This window comes from Callithrix jacchus, chromosome 5 (assembly GCF_049354715.1).
Source record: "Callithrix jacchus isolate 240 chromosome 5, calJac240_pri, whole genome shotgun sequence".
Classification (NCBI taxonomy): Eukaryota; Metazoa; Chordata; class Mammalia; order Primates; family Cebidae; genus Callithrix; species Callithrix jacchus.
The window spans coordinates 148,143,562-148,164,781 of NC_133506.1; the positions used below are offsets into that span (position 1 = coordinate 148,143,562).

The 21,220-nt window shown below is 40.7% G+C and overlaps 1 protein-coding gene across 7 annotated transcripts in view; it reads left to right on the forward strand.

Annotated features, from left to right (window-relative positions):
- Positions 1-21,220, forward strand: part of MTUS2 (microtubule associated scaffold protein 2) — a 744,933-nt gene that overhangs the window by 174,503 nt on the left and 549,210 nt on the right. The gene's annotated exons all lie outside the window — the stretch shown is intronic.

Here is a 21,220-nt window from a genome sequence, read left to right on the forward strand (position 1 = left end):
TTATTAAACAGGGAATTTTTTCCTCATTGTTTGCTTTTGTTAGGTTTGTCAAAGATCAGATGGTTGCGGATGTGTGGTGTTACTTCCAAGGCCTCTGTTCTGTTCCATTGGTTTATATGCCTGTTTTGGTACCAGTACCATGCTGTTTTGATTACTATGGTCTTGTAGTATAGTTTGAAGTAAGGTAGCGTGATGCCTCCAGCTTTGTTCTTTTTGCTTAGGATTGTCTTGGTTATGTAGGCTCTTTTTTGGTTCCATACAAAGTTTAAGGTGGTTTTTTCCAGTTCTATGAAGAAGGTCAGTGGTAGCTTGATGGAGATAGCATTGAATCTATAAATTACTTTGGGCAGTATGACCATTTTCATGATATTGATTCTAACCATGAGCATGGAATGTTTTTCCATCTGTTTGTGTCCTCTCTTAACTTCCTTGAGCAGTAGTTTGTAGTTCTTTTTGAAGAGGCCCTTCACATCCCTTGTTAGTTGTATTACTAGGTATTTTATTCTCTTTGTAGCAGTTGTGAATGGGAGTTTACTCATGATTTGGCTCTCTGTTTGTCTATTATTAATGTATAGGAATGCTTGTGATCTTTGCACATTGATTTTGTATCCTGAGACTTTGCCGAAGTTGCTTTTCAGCTTAAGGAGATTTTGGGCTGAGACGATGGGGTCTTCTAAATATACAATCATGTTGTCTGCAAATAGAGACGAATTGACTTCCTCTTTCCTAATTGAATACTCTTTATTTCTTTCTCCTCCCATACTATGTTGAATAGAAATGGTGAGAGAAGGCATCCTTGTCTTGTGCCAGTTTTCTAAAGGAATGCTTCCAGTTTTTGACCATTCAGTATGATATTGTCTTCGAATTTGTCATAAATAGCTCTTATTATTTTTAGATACATTTCTTCGATACCTAGTTTATTGAGAATTTTTAGTATAAAGGGCTGTTGAATTTTGTCAAAGGCCTTCTTTGTTGAAATAATCATGTGGTTTTTGTCTTTGGTTCTGTTTATGTGATGAATTATATTTATGGATTTGCAGATGTTAAACCAGCCTTGCATTCTAGGGATGAAGCTGACTTGATTGTGATAGTTCAGCTTTTTGATGTGCTGTTGTAATTGATTTGCCAGTATTTTATTGAGGATTTTTGCATCGGTGTTCATTATGGATATTGGCCTGAAATTTTCTTTTTTAGTTGTGTCTTTGCCAGGTTTTGGATTAGGATGATGTTGGTCTCATAAAATGAGTCAAGGAGGATTCCCTCTTGTTTATCGTTTGGAATAGTTTCTGAAGGAATGGTACCAGCTCCTCCTTGTACCTTTGATGGAATTCGGCTGTGAACCCATCTGGTCATGGAGTTTTTTGGTTGGTAGGGTATTAATTGCTGTCTCAATTTCAGACCTTGTTATTGGTCTGTTTAGGGATTTGACTTCCTCTTTGTTTAGTCTTGGGAGGGTGTAAGTGGCCAGCAATTTATCAGTTTCTTGTAGATTTACTGGTTTATTTGCATAGAGTTGTTTGTAGTAATCTCCAGTGGTAGTTTTTATTTCTGTGGGATCAGTGGTGATATCCCCTTGATCATTTTCTATTGCATCTATTTGATTCTTCTCTCTTTTCTTTTTAATTAGTTTGGCTAGTGGTCTATCTTTTAAAAAAACCAGCTCCTGGATTTATTGACTTTTTTGAAGGGTTTCTTGTGTGTCTGTCTCTTTCAATTCTGCTCTGATCTTAGTTATTTCTTGTCTTCTGCTGACTTTTGAATTTGTTTGATCTTGCTCCTCTAGTTCTTTTAATCTTGACGTTAGGGTGTCAATGTTAGATCTCTCCTCGCTTCTCTTGTGGACGTTTAGTGCTATAAATTTCCCTCTAGACACTGCTTTAAATGTGTCCCAGAGATTCTGGTACATTGTGTGTTCATTCTCATTGGTTTTGAAGAACATCTTTATTTCTGCCTTCATTTTTTATCCAGAGGTCATTCAGGAGGAGATTGTTCACTTTCCATGTAGTTGCACAGTTTTAAGTGAGTCTCTTAATTCTAAGTTCTAATTTGATTGCAGTGTGGTCTGAGATAATGTTATGATTTCTGTTCTTTTGCATTTGCTGTGGAGTGTTTTACTTTTAATTATGTGGTCGATTTTAGAATAAGGATGAGGTGGTGCTGAGAAGACTGTATATTCTATGGATTTGGGGTGGAGTGTTCTGTAGATGTCTGTTAGGCACTTGGTCCAGATCTGAGTTCAAGTCCTGGATATCCTTGTTAATCTCCTGTCTTGTTGACCTGTCTAATATTGACAGTGGCATGTTAAATTTTCCCACCATTATTGTGTGAGAGTCTAGGTCTCTTTTTAAGCCATTAAGAACTTGCTTTACACATCTGGGTGCTCCTGTATTAGGTGCACATAAATTTAGGATAGTTAGCTCTTCTTGTTGCATTGATCCCTTTACCATTATGTAATGCCCTTCTTTGTCTCTTGATCTTTGTGGGCTTAAAGTCTGTTTTATCAGAAACTAGGACTGCAACCCCTGCTTTTTTCCTCTCCATTTGCTTGGTAAATATTCCTTCATCCCATTATTTTGAGCCTATGTGTGCCTTCGCATGTAAGACATGCAAAGTTCACTGAAGTAGAACCGACAACCACCCCTTTTTCCAGGTGTTCTGTTCCAGGAAGGTGGGGCTTTATTTATAAGTCCCTGATGGGCTGCTGCCTTGTTTCCTTTCTGCCAAGCAAGAAGGGAGTTTAGTTGACAGTCTGCCTGCAGAGGCATTGCTGAGCTACTGTGGGCTCTGCCCAGTTGCTGTGTAAACTTCCTTGTGACTTTGTTTACACAGGCAAGGTTAAAACCGCCTAGGCAAACCTCAGCAATGACGGACGCCCCTCCCCCAACAAGCTGTAATGTCCCAAGTCGAGCTCAGACTGCTGTGCTGGCTGCAAGAATTTCAAGCTAGTGGATCTTAGCTTTCTGGTCTTCATGTGGGTGGGACCCGCCCAGCCAGATCACTTGGCTCCCTGGCTTCAGCCCCCTTTCTCAGGGGAATGAGTGGTTCTATCTCGAGGTGTTCTAGATACCACTGGGGTATGAAAATAAAATTGCTGTGGCTAAAATGGCCGCCTATTTTGTGCTGGAAACCCAGGGCACTGGTATGGTAGGTACCAGAGGGAATCTCCTGGTCTACAGGTTGTCAAGGCTGTGGGAATAGCGCAGTATCTGAGCCCGAGTGCCAGAGTGTCAGAAACATCCCTAATGGCGTCCCTTGGCTAGGAGAGGGAGTTATCTGGTCCCTTGCACTTCTGGGGTGAGGTGACACCCCACCCTGCTTTGGTTTGCCCTCCTTGGGCTACACCCACTGTCTAACCAGTCCCAGTGAGATGAACCTGGTACCTAGGTTGGAATTGCGGAGATCACTTGCCTTCTGGATCACTCGCTGGGAACTGTGGACCAAAGCTGTTCCTATTTGGCCATCTTGGTGGAAGTCTCTTGTGATGCATTTCATATTTCCTGTCACCGTTATTTCCATTTTTCTTTTTCTAAAAGAGATTTTTTTTATTTGATAATTTTAGTTATGGAAGTAATATATATTTGCTTTACTAAGTGAAGCAACTTGGTATAAAAATCATATGTAGGTAAAATTAATGATCTAAAGTTCTTTCCAGCACAACTCCATGAGACAGTCAGTGTTAACAGCCTTGTACACATGTTTCCAAAACATTCTTGCTCCATCAAATACCTGAGTTCATTGTACACACACTGGTATTCTATTCTTATTTGAACAGAATAATATTTTTACTCATGATTTTGTAATTTGCCTTTTCAGTTTAACAATAGGTCATGTACATTCCTGCAAATTAGTAGATACAGATCTAACCACATCTCTTTTTTTTAAGTATCATATATGTGGAAATAATATACAGGTTGAGTGTTCTTTGAGGTTCTTTTTCTGTTTTACTTTCTCTCTTGTCATTTTACCTCTTATCATGCTTGGTAACCCATGTGAATTACTTGGTGTGTATCCTTCTATGTTTTCCTCTATGCCCAGATAACTATATGTGAACATATAAACATATAAGGGGTTCAGAACATTTACTAACTTTTATTAAATGATATATTAAACATACTTTTCTGTATCTTAGTTTCTTCATTTAACAAAACTGCATAGAAGCATTTCCAACTCAACTGGTGTAGCTTGCATTTATTCTTTTATGGCCACATACTGTTCCATGATATGGAACTCTCGTTATTTATGAAACTGTCACTTTTTATTTTTTTAATTTTTTGGCATTAGGAATAGTGGTCTAATAAACATATTTGTACATTCTTTTGTATTGGTATTTTTACTTTTAAAAAGTGTTAACAGTGTTTGGGATCTCATTAAAATGTACCTTTAGCAATAGCTATTGCCAGATTGCTTCTAAAATTTTTGTTAACAGTTGCCACTAGCAGCTTGTGAGAGCGCCCCTTTCTTGACATCTCTGTTAGTGGTAAGTGCTAATCTTTATGATTTTTGCATCTGGATGGAAATGTTGAGTTTGAGCAGCTTTCTGATACATTTGGTCTTTTTGTTCTTGACTTGGCTGGGAATTTCCTATTTATTTTGTTTGCACATTTTTCTACTGAGTTGCTTTTTTATTAGTTTGGAGCTCTAGGCCAGGTGCAGTGGCTCACACCTGTAATCCCAGCACTTTGGGAGGCCGAGGCAAGCAGATCGCCTAAGGTCAGGAGTTTGAGACCAGCCTGGCCAACATGGTGAAACCCCATCTCTACTAAAAATACAAAAATGAGCTGGGCATGGTGGTGGCATGGTGGGCACCTGTAATCCCAGCTACATGGGAGGCTGAGACAGGAGAATTTCTTGAAGCCAAGAGGTGGAGGTTGCAGTGAGCCAAGAAGGGACCATTTCACTCTAGGCTGGGCAACAAGAGAGATACTCTGTCTCAAAACAAAATGTATTTTATTTAAAAATGTTTATTGCAAATATTTTTAAGCCTGTTATTTGTCTTTAAACTTTGCTTGTGATAGCTTTTGTTCTTGCAAAATTTTTAAATTTCCATATAGCCAAATATATATCTTTCATATTGTGTTTATATGTTTTGTGGGATAAGATCTTCATGCATTCCTCGGTTGTACACATAGCCCCCTCCCTAGATTTTCTTTTTAAGAGCCTATTGGTTTAATTTTGACATCTAGCTTTTCTTTTTATATGTTTTAGCAAAGTTACTTTATGTAAATTTTGCATATGGGGCAAGTAAGAGGACCAAATTAATTTGTTCCAACTAGACAGCCGAGGGTGTCAGCACCATTTATTCGAGTTCCAAAAAAAATATTGAAGGGGGAGTTGAGGCTTCCCTTATCAGACATTAAAACATACTATAAGGGCTACTATAGTAAAATCAGTGTGATAGACAAATATATCAATGAAACAGAATGGAGACTCCAGAAATAGATCTCAGTATAAGTAAAGTTTTAAGATATGATAATGCAGTATTTATATTCTGTTGGTAAAAGATATATCTACTTTTCAAAAATTTCAGGGGAAAAAAGAATTTGCAGAGTGTGTTCATTTTTACTAACAATGCAGATAAATATTCATGGCATTTGAGAATAAATTCCACAGAAAAATGCAGAATCTTTGCTGAAGAATTTCTCAGTGGCTCATGTTGGGTGTATTTCAGTGACTGACAATGACAGTCATTTCCTGGCCTCATACCATAAGTGCTGACAAGTTTGAGGGAATATCCCAGTGGGTCACTTCTTAATTTCAAGGCACCAGAGATGACACAGATGGTGCAAGATTAATTACCTAAAAACAAAATTGTGACCTTCCATTAGTTTCTTCTGTCATTAGTCTATGCACCCGGGGCATTTCTTGACTGAATGCTGCTGGGCAGAATTAGGAGGGAGGGTGTGTTCCTGTATTCAGGAATGTACTCACAGTGGCCCCTATGGGGAGTGGATGTGGGCAGTGCTAAGAGGTTCTGAGGAGGAAGGTGGTGTTGTAGGAACATTGTTGAAGTGAAGCTGTGAAGCGGAGGTAGGATTTTAACAGGTGGATTGGAAAAGGTGGCCTTCTAAGAATGTGTGTGACATAAGCACACACACACACGTGCAATCATTTGAAGTGGATGTGTAAGGGGAGAGGGAGGAATGATCAGGTTAGGAGTGATCAGCCCTACATGATCAGAGGTGGGGCAGGGGGGACTTAACGTATAGGGCTGAGTTTGTTTTGAAAGGTCACTTCGAGGGGTGGTTGGAGTACAGTCCATTCAGAAGTCTGTTCATAACCATGACCTCATTTGGCCTGTGCTCTGTTGACTGTCCCCAGACAGTTACCATTTACTGAGCAATCCCATGTGACACGGTTCATTAGGCACTTCCCATGGAAGAACCTGTGAAGTCAGCGATAGATCCTGGTCTTATAGGTAAGAAAACTGAGTTACGATTTTCCCAGGGTTATGTTAATTGGCAGAGCTGCTAGTCAGAGTCTGTTTTGATAGGATCTAAAGACTTTGCCCATTCTACCCTATGATGCCATCTTTTGCCCACATGTTACATCTGTGCTCATGCCACCTGCCCACAGTCACACCAGCCTGGCATTGCACAGTTTCTGTGAAGTTTTGCATAACGCAGCTTGCATTATGGTTAATGCAACCCATGCATAATTGAACTGACTTTAAAAAATAAAATATAAATACAAACTAAAAGCAGATTTATAAGTATATAGAGGCAGCTTTTGTGTGGCACAGCATTTAAGGAAAGCCTTTATCTTGTTGTCAGCATACTGCCACATTAGCCAGAACCAGCCAGATGGGAATGTGGTGGCCCACTTAGGTCCTCTTTAATTGCTCACTATAAATAGCTTAATGATGCCACCATAAAAAGCCTCTGATATAAGTGAGGGGCTCAGTGTGACCCATATATGTGATGTTTTTCTAGGTGTCTGTGTCTGGGAAATTGGATGGCTGTGTCTGAGATGGTTTTCACTGCTGAAATGAAAGCTTCATTTCTAAGCCAATCCTTTCTTACTTCCCCTTCCTTTGGATGCCGTTGTTTCCCTCATTCCTTTCTGCCATCATCTGTGGGGAGGTCAAGCTTGACACTTTATCCCTCTCACATGCCAGAGAGAATGCCATCACCCACTCGACCTGGCAGCAGGGAGAAGTGCCTGCCTGAACCAGTCCTGATCTAGAGGGGCCCTGCAGGCCTTCATGGCATGCCCCTTTCTGCTTGGACCATCATGGGCACTTTAGCCACCTTGCTCTGCTCCAGATAAGGATGAATTTTCTTTTTTAAAACATTTCCATGAGTTTTTGGGACACAGGTAATATTTCGTTGCCTGCGTAAGTGTTTTAGTGGTTATTTGTGAGATTTTGGTGCATCCATCACCCAAGCAGTATACATGGCACCATATTTATAGTCTTTTATCTCTCGCCCCCCTCTCATTTTCTCCCCAAAGTCCATTGTATCATTCTTATGCCTTTGTGTCCTCATAGCTTGGCTCCCACATATCAGTGAGAACATATGATGTTTGGTTTTTCATTCCTGAGTTACTTCACTTAGAATAATAGTCTTCGATCTCATAGACATGGATGAATTTTCTTGATTCAGTCACAAGGTCATTTCTTCCATGGTTGTCACTAGCCTTTGTCAGTCCCCGCCCTCCCCCTCACTCCTGTCCCCAGCAACAGGTAGGAATCTCCCTTAAGGTTCTCGCCTGCCACAGGTTGTAGATCAGTATAGTGGTAGCAACCCAGTGCTCCTTCTGGTGGCTCACCTTCGGTTGGCTTCCCCGCTTTGTGTGAAACATCCTATCTATACTTGGTTGGTTTCTTCCCCAAAGCCTCTATCTTCAAAAAGAATAGAATCTAGTAGCATTGGAGAAATGAGAGTTCAGGATGGTTGCACTGAAAGCAGAGGGGTCTAGTGGGTAAAAATTATATAGAATAAAGACCCAAACTTCAGGAAAGTGTGTGTACCTGGAAGAAACAAACAAACAAACAAACAAAAAACACCAATAAAAAAACACTGTAGCTTGGAGGATTAAAAGGAGAGAGAGGGAGTGAGGGAACATGGGAGGCAGTCCTGGGGAGGCTGGATGGATGAGCTGGTGGGAAGGAAGTGTGATGGGGACAGAAGGAAGAAGCCTGCCCCTAGAGGTGGGTGAGCTTGTGGGAAGGAAGTGTGGGAGGGGGACAGAAGGAAGAAGGCTGCCCCTAGAGATGGGTGAGCTGGTGGGAAGGAAGTGTGGCAGGACAGAGGGAAGAAGGCTGCCCCTAGAAATGGATGAGCTGTAGGAAGGGTGGGGGAACAGAAGGAAGAAGGCTTCCCTAGAGATGGATGGGCTTGTGGGAAGGAAGTGTGGCAGAGTCAGAGGGAAGAAGGCTGCCCTAGAGATGGATGAGCTTGTGGGAAGGAAGTGTGGGAAGGGGGACAGAAGAAAGAAGGCTGCCCTAGAGTTGGGTGAGCTGGTGGGAAGGAAGTGTGGGAGGGGGGACAGAAGGAAGAAGGCTGCCCCTAGAGTTGGGTGAGCTGGTGGGAAGGAAGTGTGGGGGGGCGGGGACAGAAGGAAGAAGGCTGCCCTAGAGATGGATGAGCTGTAGGAAGGGTGGGGGGACAGAAGGAAGAAGGCTTCTCCTAGAGATGGGTGAGCTGGTGGGAAGGAAGTGTCGGGGGGCAGAGGGAAGAAGGCTGCCCTAGAGATGGCTGAGCTGGTGGGAAGGAAGTGTGGCAGAGTCAGAGGGAAGAAGGCTGTCCTAAGGATGGGTGAGCTGGTAGGAAGGAAGTGTGGGGGGACAGAGGGAAGAAGGCTGCCCTACAGAAAGAGCAATGCTTTCATGGTTTGGGGCTTGCACCTTCCTTTCCACATGTGCTAAAAGATACATCACAGTGTACAAAGAACGCTGGACATGGAGATAGTGGGTGGTTTCTCACTAGAATAGAAAACAACTTGGTACTTTGGCCTATAGAAGCTAATGACTTGTGGTAGTATCTGGTATCCTTTCTCTTTGTGAAGAGGTGGTCTTTTCCTTACTCATAAAAAAATTAATACCAGTGATGACATTTGCCGTTCAGTGAATACCCATGTTTCCCTTGCACCGGGTCTTCTCTCCAAAGTTTATCATAATTCAGTAAATTGGGGGATCTTTGCTTATTCTATTAGATTAGGAAAATACACTTGGTCCTCTGTATCCTTGGGTTCCACATTAATAGATTCATCCAACTGTGGATTGAAAATATTCAGAAAAAAGGGGGGTTGCATCTATATTGAACATGCACTGACTTTTTTTCTTGTCACTCTTTCTTAAATAATACAGAATAACAGCTGTTTACATAGCATTTATATTATATTAGGTATTACTAGTAATCTAGAGAGAGTTTAAAGTATACAGGAAGGTGTGTTCAGGTTAGATGCAAATACTGTGCCATTTTATGTCAGACACTTGAGCACCCACAGATTGCTGTATCTGTGGGAGAGTCCTGGAAACAGTGCCCTTTGGATACTGGGGGACGACTGTGTTCAGGTAACTTGCCAAGGCCACAGAGGTGAATTTAGAACTCTCTGACTCTAATCCCACTCGTTCCTAGGAACCACGTCTTTTCTCTCAGAAGCATAGATGTGCATGAACCATGCAGTATGATGCCAGGAATTGGTTCTATTTGCTGTGGAATTCAGGAACGTAGTATTCTGTATTTTGTGATATGCATGGGATAGGAGACATGTGACAGAATTGTAAGGTGGGCCTTGAATGAATTACTAGCCTAGGCACCTCGAAAAACCATGTGCCTGGGGCATGGTCTCTGAGCACAGCCCATTTTTCTGAAATGAACAGGTGCTGCAACCCGTTCTGTTGGAATTGTCAGCTTTGGCTGTGCTCTAACAGCAATAAAGTAAGAAAAAATGTCCAAGTGCTTATTAGGCATCTGAATTTAACTTGTGCCTCCTGCTTAATTAGCACAGTAATTCGGAATCCTTAGCTCCCAGCCTATGTGTGATCTCAGGCTTCCCCTGGATAGTGGGTTCATAGAGGCGGAGGGCATTTTCCCAGCTGTCTATACTTGGCATGGGCTGCCTGTTTTCCCACAAGCCTACTGCTTGCTTGATTTATCTTTATTAACGTAAAATGAATCTATAAGTACAGTGGCACTGCATGCTATTTAAAATCATTTATGTCTAACTTCAGCTAACCATGCCATTTTATGTCAGGCACTAGAGCGTCCACAGATTTTTGTATCTGTGGGGGCCACAGAGGTGAATTTAGAACTCTCTGATTCTAAACTCACACTCTTTCTTAGGACCCACACTCCTGCTTAGGAACCATAGCAATAGAAGATGGTGAGGAACCTGTAAGTAAGCCTAAGGGATGTTGGAACAGCCTAAATCAATGTTGGGAGATTTGTATATGAAGTGAAGAGTCTGTTATTCTTAGTCTGTTTACTATTGTTTAAAAATATCTCCAAAAGATTTGACTATCTGGTTTCTCAGGCTGTGCACTGGTAGAATTAGCAGATTAAAAGGTGTGGAAATTCTCTGGGGGCGGCCACATTGACAAGAGCTAGAAGTAGAAAATGGAACAGGCAATTACAGGAGCTTCCAAAATTGGGTCAACAGGTCCCCTTTAACATGACAGCAAATGGAAGAGTGTGCTTCACATAGCAGACTCCAAGTGAATCTTGTGGAATAAGCAAACCTATAGCTGTGGATGTTTGCGTCATTGAGCTTGTCAGCAAGGTTAAATTTATTTCAGTGGCCTGCATTTCAGAAAGATAAGGCAATGCACAGTTCACTTTAAAGCTAGGTCTATGTTTAATATTTAACAAATTTTTAAAAATTTGTATTTTAAAAAAAGCTGGACTTCTGCTTCTGGGAAGATGGTAGGCCTGTGAGAATACAAGTATACTCCTTCTAGGCAGACCAGCTCGAGACCTCAGGACCTGAGGAGGAACACAGTGGTGGGGGTCCCTGGGCTGGCTTCTTCCCTCCTCTGTCTCAGATATGGAGCAGAAGCAGCTGGTAACCAAGAACAGCCCATGGACACAGAGGAAAAATCCCCGACAACAGCCTGCTTTCTCTAGCCAGAAGGCCAGGAAAGGAGCAGTTTAACAAGATAGGAAACTTCTCTGATCACCCCTTGGCTCCAGCTGAACACCATGGAAAAGTGTGCCCCCACTTCCACCTGTGCTAGTAAATGTCACATGGAGAGCCTAGGTTCCCCACCTGAGATTGTAATGAGTGGCTTCAACTGCCCCCACCAGGATGGTGGGAGGAAAGGCTGAGTAAGCAGCTTGGATTTCTATCCCTGCCTGGCAGCACCAAAGGCACCTCGCCTTACCCAGTGCAGTGGGGTCAGAGGAGGCCCAGTGGAGAGGCAGGACTTCATCACCCCAGTAGCAGTGAGGCTGCAATCCCCTTCTGTGGTTCAGTGGAGGCCATATGGAGAGCCTGGACTTCTAGCCCTGTGTTAGTCTGTTTGCATGGCTGTAAATTGGGTAATTTATAAAGAAGGAGGTTTGTCTGGCTCATGGTCTGCAGGTTGTATACAAAGTATAGTGCCAGCATCTGCTTCTGGTGAGGGCCTCAGGAAGCTTCCACTCATGGTAGAAGGAGAAAAGCAGCTGGTCCTGATTCATACTATAACATGGATGAACTCTGAAACATTGTGCTGAGTAAAAGAAACCAGACACAGAAGGTTACATGTTGTATAATTCCACTCATATATGAAATGTGTAGAATGTACAAATCTATAAAGACAGAAAATAGATTAATGGGTTCCAGGGACTGGGGAGAAAGGGAGATGAGGAGTGAATGCTGATGAGTATGGGGTTTTATATTGTGATACAAGTGTTCTGGCATTAGGTAGTGGTAGTTTGTGAATATACTGAAAACCACTGAATCATATACTTTAAAAGGGTGAATTTTATGGCATATGAATTATATCTCAATAAATACAGTGTTTCAAAAGGAAATTACAGGCACACTTGAAACAAAGGAAAGTCTCAACAAAGAAATTGATGATATAAAGAAGAACCAAATGGATATTGTAGAATGGAAAAATATAATAAATAACTCAATGGATGGGCTCAGCAGAGAAAAGAGAGAGGATAGAGAAAGAATCAGTGAGTTGGAACACAGAATAATAGAAAATATCTAAACAATAGAAAGAATGTAAAATAACAAAGCATCAGGAACCTATGGGACGCTAACAAAAGATTTTTGGTGACATTCATGTCGTCATAATCCTGGAAAGAGAGGAGAAAGAGGAGGGACATAAAAAGTACTCAAATAATGGTTGAAAACTTCCTAAATTTGTTCAAGGTAAAAGTTTTCGAGAACTTTAAAATTCAAGAAGCTGAGAGAATCTGGAACAGGATAAATCCAAAGAAATCCACACTAGAACACACTGTAATCAAACTTCTGAAGACAGGCAAAGAAAAAACGTTGAAAGTAGCATGAGAGAAGTGGCACCTTATCTGTAGAGGAAAAACAATTAGAATGACATTGGATTTGTCATCAGAAAGTGTGGAGGTCAGAAGAAAGTGAAACCTAGAGGTATTCTATTTTACTCTATTGTAATCACTTCCATCCTTCTTCCTTTCTACCATTCAGCTACAACTTAAAATTTTAAGTTATAAAACCCTTGATTATGAAAATAAAATTTTATTATTGATTAAATTGCGATTAACATAGAGAAAATGCAAATCACTCATAATCCTACCACCTGGAAATTTTGTTGTTAACTTTTTCATGTGTTTTATATCCAGTCTTTTTGTACACTTTACAAAACTGGAATCATATAAGTTAAGTAGTTTTGCAGCATACCTTTCCATTTGACTTTGGATCACATGAGTTTTTCTACTTTGTTCAGTAGTCTTCAAGGACATGATTTTTCATGGTTCCATAACATTCCATACTCTGAGGGTAAAATGATTTATGTTTGGTTATTTTGGTGGTTTGCAAATTCTTGTTATTTTAAATAACACTCCTATGTCATTCATTGGATATCAATCTTTGGCTATACCTCTGATTATTTCTTAGGATAGGGTTTTGGGCGTAGAATTATTGAATTACAAGAGAATAAATATTAAAAACCTTTTTATGTACATGTATATTTTATATACATATTTATATATATGTAAAGAGATTTTAAAACTCTCTATGTATACATATAAAATAAAAATAATTTAAAAATATATGAAGACTATACATTTTTCATATATTTTTAACAAATTGTTGTCCAGAAAAATTGTACTAGCTTACATACTGGGAAAAGTGTCTATGTGCATATATATAATTCTTACAAAAATATCAAATAATCCAAAAAGAGGGAATCCTTCCCAAATCATTTTATGAGATCAACATCATCCTGATACCAAAACCCAGCAGAGGCTCAACAAGAAAAGAAAACTTCAGGCCAATATCCATGATGAATGTAGACACAAAAATCTTCAATAAAATACTGGCAAGCCGATTGCAACAGCACATCAAAAAGCTTATCCACCATGATCAAGTAGGCTTTATCCTGGGGATGCAAGGCTGGTTCAACATACGCAAGTCTATAAACGTAATTCATCACATACACGGAACCAAAGACCAACCACATGATTATTTCAGTAGATGCAGAGAAGGCCTTTGACAAAATTCAATAGCCCTTTATGCTAAAAGCTCTCAATAAACTAGGTATCGATGGAACGTATCTCAAAATGATTAAAGCTATTTATGACAGACCAACAGCCAATATCATACTGAATGGGCAAAAACTGGAAGCATTCCCTCTGAAATCTGTCACTAGACAAGGATGCCCTCTCTCACCACTCCTATTCAGTATAGTACTGGAAGTTCTAGCCAGAGCAATCAGGCAAGAAAAAGAAATAAAGGGTATTCAAGTAGGAAAGGTGGAAGCCAAACTGTCTCTATTTGCAGATGACATGATAATATATCTAGAAGACCTGATTGTCTCAGCCCAAAATCTCCTGAAACTGATAAGCAACTTCAGCAAAGTCTCAGGATACAAAATCAATATGCAAAAATCACAAGCATTCCTATATGCCAATAACAGACTTAAAGAGAGCCAAATCAAGAATGAACTTCCATTCATAATTGCTACAAAGAGAATAAAATACCAAGGAATACAACTAACAAGGAACGTAAAGGGACCTCTTCAAGGAGAACTACAAACCACTGCTCAACAAAATAAGAATGGACACAAACAGATGGAGAAACATTCCATGTTCATGTTTAGGAACATGGAAGAATCAATATCATGAAAATGGCCACACTGCCCAAAGTAATTTACAGATTCAATGCTATCCCCATCAAGCTACCAGTGACCTTCTTCACAGAACTGGAAAAAACCACCTTAAACTTCATATGGAACCATAAGAGAGCTTACATAGCCAAGTCACTTCTAAGCAAAAAAACACAATGGGAGGCATCACACTACTGGACTTCAAACTATACTACAAGGCTACAGTAATCAAAACAGCATGGTACTGGCACCAAAACAGAGATATAGACAAATGGAACAGAACAGAGGCATCGGAGGCAACACAACATATCTACAACCATACAATCTTTGATAAACCTGACAAAAGCAAGCAATGGGGAAAGGATTCCCTGTTTAATAAATGGCGTTGGGAAAACTGGCTAGCTATGTGCAGAAAGCAGAAACTGGACCCCTTCCTGACTCCTTACACTGAAATTAAATCCAGATGGATTAAAGACTTAAACATAAGACCTAACACCATAAAAACCCTAGAAGAAAATCTAGGCAAAACCATTCAGGACATAGGAGTAGGCAAGGACTTCATGTCCAAAACACCAAAAGCATTGGCAACAAAAGCCAAAATAGACAAATGGGACCTAATCAAACTCCACAGCTTCTGCACGGCAAAAGAAACAGTTACTAGAGTGAACTGGCAACCAACAGAATGGGAAAAAATGTTTGCAGTTTACCCATCTGACAAAGGGCTGATATCCAGAATTTATAAAGAACTAAAACAGATTTACAGGAAAAAAACAAACAAGCCCATTCAAAACTGGGCAAAGGATATGAACAGATACTTTATGAAAGAAGACATATATGAGGCCAACAATCATATGAAAAAATGCTCATCGTCACTGATCATCAGAGAGATGCAAATCAAAACCACATTGAGATACCATCTCACGCCAGTTAGAATGGCGATCATTAAAAAATCTGGAGACAACAGATGCTGGAGAGGATGTGGAGAAAAAGGAACACTTTTACACTGTTGGTGGGAGTGTAAATTAGTCCAACCATTGTGGAAGACGGTGTGGCGATTCCTCAAGGCCTTAGAAATAAAAATTCCATTTGACCCAGCAATCCCATTACTGGGTATATATCCAAAAGACTATAAATCGTTCTGCTATAAGGACCCATGTACACGAATGTTCATTGCAGCACTGTTTACAATAGCAAAGACCTGGAATCAACCCAAATGCCCATTGATAATAGACTGGATTGGAAAAGTGTGGCACATATACACCATGGAATATTATGCAGCAATCAGAAATGATGAGTTTGTGTCGTTTGTAGGGACATGGATGAATCTGGAGAACGTCATCCTCAGCAAACTGACACAAGAACAGAAAATGAAACACCGCATATTCTCACTCATAGGTGGGTAATGAAAAATGAGAACACATGGACACAGAAAGGGGAGTACTAAACACTGTGGTCTATTGGGGGGAAAAGGGGAGGGCCAGTGGGAGGGGGAGGTGGGGAGGGATAGCCTGGGGAGAAAAGCCAAATGTGGGTGAAGGGGAGAAGAAAAGAAAGCACACTGCCATGTGTGTACCTACGCAACTGTCTTGCATGCTCTGCTCATGTACCCCAAAACCTATAATCCAATAAAAAATTAAAAAAAAAAAAATCTGGAGACAACAGATGCTGGAGAGGATGTGGAGAAATAGGAACACTTTTACACTGCTGGTGGAAGTGTAAATTAGTTCAACCATTGTGGAAGACAGTGTGGCAATTCCTCAAGGCCTTAGAAATAGAAATTCCATTTGACCCAGCAATCCCATTACTGGGTGTATATCCAAAGGATTATAAATCGTTCTACTATAAGGACACATGCACACGAATGTTCATTGCAGCACTGTTTACAATAGCAAGGACCTGGAATCAACCCAAATGCCCATGATAGACTGGACAGGGAAAATGTGGCACATAGACACTATGGAATATTATGCAGCAGTAAAAAACAATGAGTTTGTGTTCTTTGTAGGGACATGGATGAACCTGGAGAACATCATTCTCAGCAAATTGACACAAGAACAGAATATGAAATACCACATGTTCTCACTCATAGGTGGGTGTTGAACAATGAGAACACATGGATACAGGGAGGGGAGCACTACACACTGGGGTATGTTGGGGGGAATCGGGGAGGGACAGCCGGGGATGGGGAGTTGGGGAGAGATAGCATGGGTAGAAATGCCAGATATAGGTGAAGGGGAGAAGGCAGCAAATCACACTGCCACGTGTGTACCTATGCAACTATCTTGCATGTTCTGCACATGCACCCCAAAATCTAAAATGCAATAAAAAAATATCAAATGTACTTTTCCACCAGTCAGGTGAAGAGTCTCGATGTGTTTTCATCTCTCTTCTCTCCCCTGTCCCACACTGTTCCTGGCCCCAACTCCTTGATATTTCCCATATTGTAATTTTCTGAAATACGGGTTTTAGAAAGTTTTTACATTTTTTTAAATAATGAAATTCTCTAGACACATGTAAGTTTACGGGTATATTGGCTCTGTTCTCTCTTGAGTTGCAGACTTTAACCATTTGCAGCCTTTTTTTGTTTCATATATCCTCCAGGTATATCATAAACCTAGCTTTGTAGATGGCAGGTCACTCTGAGGAATTAGTGGAAATGAAGCTTCTTTAAAAGAAAACAGAAAAACCAATTTTCTGTTTGCAGCTGGTATATTCCATTGGCTGTCCTAGCTCCTGAAACTCCTGAAAAAAAAAATATATGTTTTTTGCTGGCATTTTTTGGTCTCCTATGCCTTAGTCTTAAATTTATTATTATTGTGTGGGCTTAGTAAACTAAGATTTGGGAAAGTTACAGAGTCCTCTCTACCCAGCACTTGCTCTGGATGTCTCAGAGTTGCTGGATTTAGAGCAGCATCAGAAATTCTAGAGCTTTGTGGTTGCTGGGTCTCTGTATGGTACAGTCAGACCAGCCTTGATCAGTGTCACTTTTGGGACTGCTGGGCCAAGCTTGCAGGACAAATGCCATGGGAATTCCAATGGGTCCTCTTTCCTGCACCATCAGTGTCCCCCTTTCCACTCTATCACTCTATCCAAACAACTCATAATTGAGCATTCCTTCCATTTGTGTGAAAGTTTGTATTTTAAAACTCAGTCTTTTAATAGAAATAGAGTATTTGTATATGTGTAAATAATGCAAACATTTTATAATCAAAAGTAAATATTCCTTTCACACCAGATACTCAGTTCCCTTCTGTGAAGTCAAAGAAATGGTCTGTTTAAACACAGCATAAACGTGTGTGTATATGCACATGCATGCGTATATTTAGTGTGTATCTCTGTGTGTGTGTGTGTGTGTGTGTGAATATATCCTTTCTTAAAAAACAAAACCCAAACCCCTTCCTTGGCTCCAACACTTCTTCCTTGGCTCCACTTCTTGTCCACGGGAAAGAGTTGCCTGCGGACATGTTCTTACCTTCTCCTTCCACTCCAGTCAGGCTTTCATCCCATCACCCCATGGGACTGCTCTTGCCAACTTTACCAGAACTTGCAGTTGGCAACTGCGGTGGTCATGTCAGTAGTCATCTTATCCTTTCAGGATCTTGGCACCATGGCACTCTCCCTCCTCCTTGAAAACGATCTTTCCCATTGCTTGCCACTCCTCTGGCTTCACTGCTTCCCAGGCTCCCCCCAGCTGGACCTTTAAATCTTAGAGTGTCCTGCAGCTCAGCTGTGGACTATTCATCATTCATTTGCACTTCCCCCATACGTGTTCCCCAGGCCCTTGCTATGAAAGTGCTTTTTCCAAAATTCTAACCTCTAGCCCTAACCATCCTACTGAGCTCCAAACTTATTTGGCTAATTGTTTAATTGATACCTGCACTTGGATATCTAATAGAGGTCTCAAAATTAACATTGCCAAAGTAGTTTTCCTAATTCTTTCCTACCTAATCTGTTCCTCCCTGGTCATCTGCATTCTAATAAATTGCGATACTACTGACTTGCTGCTAAGATTGTTAGCAAGTCCCATGACCTCTTCTTTCAGAAACGTCCTCGCTGTCTTTCCTCACTGCTCTTACTTTAGTCCAAGTCACTGTTGCTTCTCCCTGATCCTCTAATCTGGTCTTTATTCTGCGGTTAAGAAAAATTTGAAAATGTAAATTGAATTATGTCATTCCTTGTACCGCTTAGAATAAAATCCCAAATCCTTCACACCACCAGCAGCAGTGCCTCTCTCTATTCCTCAAACCAGGCAGTGTTGTCTTGTTCACTGGCACAACCTCTGTACCTAAATACTGCTTGGCACTTGAGAGGTACTCTGAATTATGAAGGATGGTGATTGCAGGTGTGTCTGCAGAGTTACAAGTGACATTGGGGATGAACAAATCTGTTGCTGCTTTTCAGGCATTGCTTTGGGGACCTCAAGTGAACTGGGTCAGTGTTTCAGTCTGTCTGAGCTTTCATTATGTACAGGAAGTTTTTCTGTGTTTTTAATGTGTGGGTCTTGGGTTAGAAGAACCCTAATGCCTAAAGTCCCATAACTTGTGGTGATGGCTGGCCCTTCTCAGTTGCACATTGCTGAGTAGCATGTCTGTATTCCTGAGCTCAACCCCGCTCATCTTGGCAGGGTCTCCTGCTGTGCATGTATATCTGAGAGTCCCATATGCTTCTTGCTTTGATGGGGCTCCCATTTTAGAAACAAGCGGTTTGTGTGCGATTGCTCCCTTTAGCTGATGAGCGGCACAGTAATTGCAATCACCCTATGGCATATGTGTGTCACTTTCCATTTTTGTAACATAGTGGGAAGAGTCTCTTGTTTTAACCCATGTTGTCATAATGAAGTTCACATGGGCAGTTGTGATTTGTGATCTACTGTCTTCTAGCTCTTCCTGCCAATGGCACATTTCTTTATCATTTACAAAGTTCTTTCAATAGCCTCATCGTATTTAGAGCCTCCTGAGGTAGGCAGGAGCAGTAGCAGGTGCTTCTTTCAACGCCTAGAGAAACTGTGTGGAAACAAGTGGCCTGTAAGTCACTTGTTCAGGTTCCACCATTTATAATCAGTGGGCCTAGATCTTGAATCTTAGTGTTTGGATTCTAAAGGGGGCTTTCTGGCATTTCTCATTCCTGTCTCCCAGTCTTAGTTCTGCAGTGATTCCTGTCTGAAGTATGTAATGGGTTGTAACACTGGTTATGAGAGAGAATTACCTGGAAGCCTCTTTGTATTGAATGTTAACAATTCAGAAATGTACACCTGAGTGATTGGTTGTATTAGAGCTCTTCAGAAAAAGAATCATGGAACAAATAGAATGTATATGTTATACATGTATATATATGCATAGATATAAATATATGTTTGTATGTGTGTGTGTGTGAGGGGGGGAGAGAGAGATTTATTTTAAGGAATTGGCTCATCAACTGTAGGAACTGGCAAGTTCAAAACCTGCAGGGTAGGTGAGCAGGCCAGGGACCAGGGAAGGGCTGATACTGCAACTCAAGTCCCCAGTCAGGCAGAATTTCTCCTTCCTCTGAGGACCTCAGTCTTTCTCTCTGAAGGCAGTAAACCGATTGGATGTGGCTCACCCACGTTATGGAGCCTAGTCGGCTTTTCTCAGACTCTACTAATTTGAATGTTAGTCACATCTAAAAAATACCTTTACAGCAATATCTAGATGGATTTGTCTGAACAACTGAGCACCATGGCCTAGCCAAGTTGAGTATAAAAATTAACCATCACACTGGCTAACCAAACAATGCTCCAAGTGGCATCTTTACAAAGAGATTTCTGGACTATCTGGTAAAAATGAAATGTTTATGTTTTCCCTCCCATCGTTAACCAAATAATAATAGTGAAGTAAAGTAATCATGAAAAGCTAGAGCCTTTAATCATGGGGTTATTTTATGATACCCTCCATATAATACTTAGCAAATTAAGGATATGACCTCCCCCACCTTTTGCATTAGCACCAACATTGTAGAAAGAATGATTAATTCCTAGGAAATTCTATAGCTGCATGTAATAATGGATTCTAATTATCACAGCCTTTTATATTAGAGACTTGTTTAAAGATATTCGGTTTATTTGCACATTCTTTGCTTTGGAAATACTTAGACTTTGCTTAAGTTCTTAGATAATTTTTATTCATGTTTATGTCTAATTCAAGAATTGGCTATTGGCTAGGTGTGGTGACTCATACCTGTAATCCAAACACATTGTTGGGGCTGAGGTGGGAGGATGGCTTGAGCCCAGGAGTACAAGACCAGCCCAGGCAACACAATGAGAACTTTCTCTACAAAAAAGTGAAAAAGCAATTAGCTGGGCATAGTGGCACATGCCTGAAGTCCCAGCTACTTAGGAGGCTGAGGCAGGAGGATGGCTTGAGCCCAGGAGGTTGATGCTGCAGTGAGCCATGATGGTACTTGAGCCTGGGAAACAAAGTAAGACCCTCTTTCAAAACAAGAAAAAAAGGATTATTATTTTTTGAACATTTCTCAAACTCGGAAAGTTTAGCATTGCAAACCTGGGCCTATATCCCATGGAAATATTACCAATTTGAAATATTAAGGAACTTTACAAATTGTACAATGTTTCTTTATTTGAGGAATAATCTTCCTCAGAGGAAATATGTACAGTCTTCCTCAGAGGAAATTGTTACCACGATCTGGCAGTAATAGTACTGCAACAGCAATTTCATACGCTAGACATCATTAACTATCTTATGAAACTATACTTGCAAAATGTGAGTAAGTTCAAATAAGTTCTTACCTTCTTAATTATAACGGGGAGGAGTCATGATGGAATGGTTGGTGGCATTGTTGAAGATGAGTATTATACAAACTAAATTTAACTTATTTTGCTTTGAACATGTAGCATACCCTGAGCCTGACCACTGCATTAATATCCCATGTGCACCGTTTTTCTATTTATATTGCAGGGAGGAGAGGTATTTCTGAAATGATCTACTATCAGGAACTTCCTAGGAAGGT